Source organism: Rhododendron vialii, chromosome 9a (genome assembly GCF_030253575.1).
Source record: "Rhododendron vialii isolate Sample 1 chromosome 9a, ASM3025357v1".
In the NCBI taxonomy this organism is placed as follows: Eukaryota; Viridiplantae; Streptophyta; class Magnoliopsida; order Ericales; family Ericaceae; genus Rhododendron; species Rhododendron vialii.
This window is the reverse complement of record NC_080565.1, coordinates 7,383,626-7,389,335: the sequence shown is the minus strand read 5'-3', so window position 1 is coordinate 7,389,335 and position 5,710 is coordinate 7,383,626. Positions and strand designations below refer to the sequence as shown.

General features: G+C 37.1%; 1 long non-coding RNA gene across 1 annotated transcript; it reads left to right on the top strand.

Moving 5' to 3' along the window:
* Window positions 1-1,172: 1,172 nt before the first annotated feature.
* On the top strand, window positions 1,173-4,516 carry LOC131300321 (uncharacterized). Its single transcript, XR_009190924.1, has 2 exons — window positions 1,173-1,408; window positions 4,255-4,516. It is a non-coding gene; the product is annotated as an uncharacterized LOC131300321 (long non-coding RNA).
* Window positions 4,517-5,710: the final 1,194 nt, after the last annotated feature.

The window sequence follows — 5,710 nt, the reverse complement described above, 5'->3', positions numbered from 1 at the left end:
TTTTTGTCCTTCTTAATCATAAGTTTTTTGAAATTTTTTGGCTTGATCAGGTTAAAGTAGTCCCTTTATCGGCACACAAATTTTTAAATTACAAAAAATTAATGTTTGATCAAGTGTCTACCTATATGGGATTAACTTCATTTTTGGTACAAATGATCTTATTCGTATTGCGTCAAAGATAGATGATTTCGATTGCCAAGAAAGATCTCCGGCGGGACTCATTTAGTGCATTATAACACTTAAACGTCTCCAAACGCATTAAATAGCTTTCTTTCATGTGGTCGCTGATATCAAATGATCTTCGATTTTGGTGACAATACTACAATCGATAAGATTTGAAATCCTAACGATTCAGATCGAGCATTATAAAAAATAACTAGACAGTTACCTTTGCAATCTATACTTCTGATTTACTTGATAATCAACTAAGCCTTATGTTGTATTCATTGTTATAGTAGCCACACGATTGTCTTACAATCATGAAGATCGAGACCGTTGATATTGTTGCACTTGTTGAATTATTCATTCTCGTAAATCTCTGATTCGATCAAGTTTAGAAAACCCCTTTATCGACACATGAACTCATTATAAAAAGGTATTTTTTGTTCGATCAATTGTCTAACGAAAATCGATCAACTATAATCTCGGTAAGAATGATCTAACCCATAATAAATTAAAGATAGATGGTTCTGGTCGTGGAAAAAGACTTCAAGTGGGGCTCGGGTGGTGTGCTATGAGACTTTAATTCTTTTGGACGCAGTAAAAGTCTTTTGATCATGTGGTCTTTGATATGGAATTCTCTTCAATTTTGGTGACCAGGCTATAAACGGTAAAACGGAAAATTCTAACGGTTCCGATCGAACATTGTAAGAACATCCATAGCGATAAAGTTTAGTGTTTGCATGCAATGGCGGTGCAATTAGAGCCCACGAAATATTTTTTTTAAATCCTAAAATCAAACAATTGCCGACTAATTATATATTTAGTCGGAAAATACCAATATTTTTTGCGCCAATTTTAATTTTCGCTGAAAATCTTGGCGGTATTGTCGTAATTCCCGACAAATCGGTTTGTCGGCAAATTTGTTTCCCAATAGAAACGGCAGTGTATAGAATACACCTGGTCTTTTCTAAACCCCAGAGAATGCAAGCTTCCCCGTCTCTTCTCTTCGCCTCTCTCTCTCTCTCTCTCTCTCTCTCTCTCCCCCCGCCTGCTTTTATGTGATTTTCTAGGGATCCAATTGATGCCATGGCCAGCAATCGCCGCTTAAATCCGCAACTCGTCGTTCAATTTCGCAATGGTTTAGGTCGCTCTGTCAACTTAGAGCCGCCTTACTTCAACAGAAACAATGATAACGCACTTATTCAAGGCCGAGGCTGCTCGCTCTGCTTCTCCTCAACAACTCCAGGTATAATCCTCTACTGAGCTCAGTCTTCATTTTGCATGTATTAACGAGATGGATTTTGCAGGTGTATGTGATGCCCATACTCCATTTTCCTGTGACTTTTTCATCATCTATATATTGGGTTTTGATCTTTCCTATGATAATCAGTCCATGCCTTTGTTTCTGCTTGTATTCCTCACCTTTTGACCCGTGGGTGTGCTGGGGTAGTGTTAATTTGTTGTGAACAGTGTGACAGTTGGACCATCAAGTTGTTGTAGATTTAGTGTTTGTTGAATTGCTTGAGAGAGATGGGGGAAAAGTTTTGGTTGAATGAAGTGGATAAGGGCCGGTATGATGGAATTTGTGTTGGGCAGTGAAGCCTTAGAATTTTTTGGTCTTCATATGTTTTGGGGAAAACACCATTAGAAAGCAGTAGCCTCTGGAAAAGAAAAATTGCTTGGTACACTATGTGTGGGTGTCTTCGGTAGAACACAATTGGTTCACCTGGGAAAACAATAGCTTTAACGGTCTTTGGAAAGAAAAAGGCAGTGGGGTCTTTTGTTCTTCTCTGGAAAGGAAAAACGTGGTTGTGTGAAAGTGTGGGTTTTGTGTTTCTGTGGTCAAAGCAATGTTGGGGCAGCCATTGTAATGACAAATTTTCATTATATGAGAATTAGAATTTAGATGACTAGACTTTGAACCACAAATGGTGGTAGTCTAATCGTTCATGGCTTTGGTTTGGGCGGCCACGAGGTCTGTTTGGAGGTTAGTTCGGTGAATTAGTCGACTTACCACTGCACTTTGAACCAATTTTTTTTTTCCCATTTTGTATTTTTGAACAAGTCGACTTACAGTTGCTCTCGACTTGAATTTGCAGTCCATTTTGTAAGCCTTTAATATGGCTGTTTTTTTTTGGCCTTTCAAGTGTTGTACATTGCTATTTTTTGTGTCCTTTCAAGTGCATAACATGGCTGTTTTTTTGTTGGGAGTAACTGGTATGACCTCATAGCCACGTCTTTAACTACTTCTTTAATTAGTCTATGGAACTGGTACCTTATTGGCCCTTTGGTTTAATTAGCATTTAAAGGAACTTAATGATCAATAGTATCTTGTTTTTTCTATATACCCTTGGACAATCATATTGTTTGATATTGTGGCAATACTTTTTTTTTTTTTTTTTATTGTTTTGATAGTCCGCATTTCTTAACTACTAATATATTTACCATTGAGGAAATACGACAAATTTGGGCTGGATGTGATTCATTGCAGGAATGAATTTGGTGATTACACCAAAAAAATTGGAGCTGAAGATATGAGTTGCCAAGTATGAGTTGCCATCTAGACATGCCCCAAGTATGAGTTGCCATTTCAACTCCTGACCCGTGAAAAAAATAGATGGCGAGTGTTTGTTTAGTTCAAAAGTTTATTTTATAGCATGATTCCATGGCCATGTTTTCATATTGTACTTGTTCAGTTCTCCATACCCTTGAACTTACTTTGCATGTATCGTCATTTTGGATTTATATGTTTATAAGATTTCTGAAAAAGTAAATTTCTTGATCCATAGTTCTATCAAGTTTCAGAAAGTCTGAACATCGTGTGATATGACTTTTTGGACAAAAAATGATGACTGCAATTTGCTTGAAATTCTGTTTCTTGATAGAATTGAACTTTGAACTTAATTACTTGGGATACTATTGAATGTGGGGGGACAGGGTTCTTATACAGGTTTTGAGTAGCTTGATTTCTTATAGTAGCTATGTAGCTATCTGGACATGCTTTCTTAGTGAAATATGTTAATCTAGTATCAATCAACAATGCTTCATTCGGATCTCCTTTGTTAACTTACCTTTGGTGTGGAGGCAATATGGTCATCCAAGGAGTAGAACTTCATTTAGAAAGCTATGAACCAGAAGCGTGTTAGACACGTGTGTCTGAAGTGTGTTCGGAGCGTATCCATGTCTTACACGTTTCTGACACCGACACTTTGATTCTGGCGAAGTTTTGCTACTACGTAGGTTGCATATCATCGATATTATGTAGAATGGCATCAAAATCTGGGTTGGTTAACTCGCTTAGTCACTCATGAGTCATGCCATAATTTGTCATATAACAACTTGGAGCAAAATCTCTTTCTTTTTCAGAACATTTCGTAGGGTATGGAGAACTGAACTATCATTTTGGGTTTGGCATGTCTGCATTGTACGTTATAGATTCTGCTTTGCTAGAATTGTATTATGATGTCTCAACATAACCACTGATCACACCCATAGTTTTAGAGTTTGAACATGAGCTATGGAACCACTGAATTTGGGATTGATTGCAGCCATGTAGTGTTGTAAATGGCTGTTTTTTTGGCATTTCAAGTGTGGTACCTTGCTATTTTTTTTGTGTTCCTTATGTCTTTTGTTGTGATGCTGAAATTGAAGTTCTAACTGCTACAATTGAAGTTTAGATATTGAAATCACTTTTATTAAGTGCTAAATCTGCTGTAGCTGTAGTATAGATGCAAGAATTTGGTTGTTGAATTCTGGAAATAATCTACAAGAGCTGAAATTATGTGTAAAAGTGCAGGAATCGAGTGTAACATGCTGGAAACAAATTGTATTTGTTGAAAACATGTACTCAAGTGCTGGAATTTGGTGGTTAGGTGCAAAAATTTGATTTTGTTTGCTTAAAATATGGTCTTGAGAGTTGGAATATGAGCTCATGTTTTTGGATCTGAAAGCCAGTAGTTATTTTTTTACTGTAACTGGTGTTTCTGCTGCCATATGTTTCGTTTTGGCTTAGTATTTACCTATGTTCAGTCTTTGAGCAATGAGGTACACTAGTTCATAATTATTAATGGTGGATTGTTCTTTTTTTTACAGATCGACGCTTTAATGGAGTATCCCGCAGTTATACTTTTGGTTATTGACTATCAAGATCAAAGATATTGTGGACGTGCTTGGATGTTTTAAGGTTATCTGTTTGTTAGAGTAGAACTTTTTAGTATTTTGTGGCCTTGCAGTTTAGATACATTTTGTAGTTCGAGACGTGTTGCTGTTTTGTGCTCTAGGAATTTGAAGACAAGTTGTTATCACTATATTTGGTGGACACTATTACTATATTTATGAAATTTTGGATTTGTTTCTTAGAATTTGTATTAATTGCATTAGGTTGGTTTTGTGGATGTAATGATTTATTGGCTCAAATTTATAGGTTTTGTAGAATGGGAAAAAAATTTGTAGGAAATTCTGGAATGAATTTGCGGATAAAAAAAAAAATCTAGAATTTATACGATTATAACAAGACGTTACCCAACTAAACATTAGTCACCAATAGGCTACACATTTCCCGACTAAATCTTTGGTCGGCAATATGTTTAACATTCCCCGACTAAATTTTAGTCGCCAATAGTACACATTCCCCGACTAAACTTTGGTCGGCAATAGATTTAACATTCCCCGACTAAAGTTTAGTCGCCAATAGTATACACATTTCCCGACTAAACTTTTAGTCGGCAATAGGTTTAAACATTCCCCGACTAAAGTTTAGTAGCCAATAGTATATACCTTAGCCGACTAAATGTTGTTTAGTCGGCAAAACCCTTTCCCGACTCTCATTCCTCGACAAAGTTGCCGACTAATTTATTTAGTCGGGAAAACCATTTGCCGACTAAAAAGGGGACATTAGGCGACTAAAGGGTTAGTCGGGAATTGTGTTTTTTCTTGTAGTGTTCTCTTAGCAATATTATTTTCAAATGTCTGAGAAACTTTCTAATTTTTTTGGATGAAAACTATACATGCTCCTATTTTTTTTTCTTTGTTGGATTTATCATTTAAACTTTCTGGATATTTTTTTTTCCCTTTTGGTTGCCCCATGCTAAGGGTTGCCCAAGCCTGCCGGCTTACCCAGGCCGCCGGCCCTGGTTCACAATGCGGATGAGAATTGGATTGTTGGTTTCCATAGATCAATGCAGGTATCATCTAGTTTGGAGGCTCAAATATGGGCCTTGAGGCTTTCAATTGGATTTGGACAGAAATTTGACCCTCTAGCAGGTGGAAATGGATGCGACATTATGGGCACGGACCAGCCAATGCATCCTCTTTTTTGATAGACAAAAATTTTTAATTACCAGCCAATGCATCCTTTAGATAACCTAGCTTATACATGATTGGAGATCAATGATGCAGCTGTTGGGAGTGGAGCCGTGGAGGAGATTAAGCACGTCTACCGGGAAACAAACGCGCAAGCATTTTTTGTTGGAAATTTTACGGAATTTCAGATGAATGAAATCGGGGCTACCGGAGGATCTCTCGAGGCTACCGAGCATGTACCGGGTTC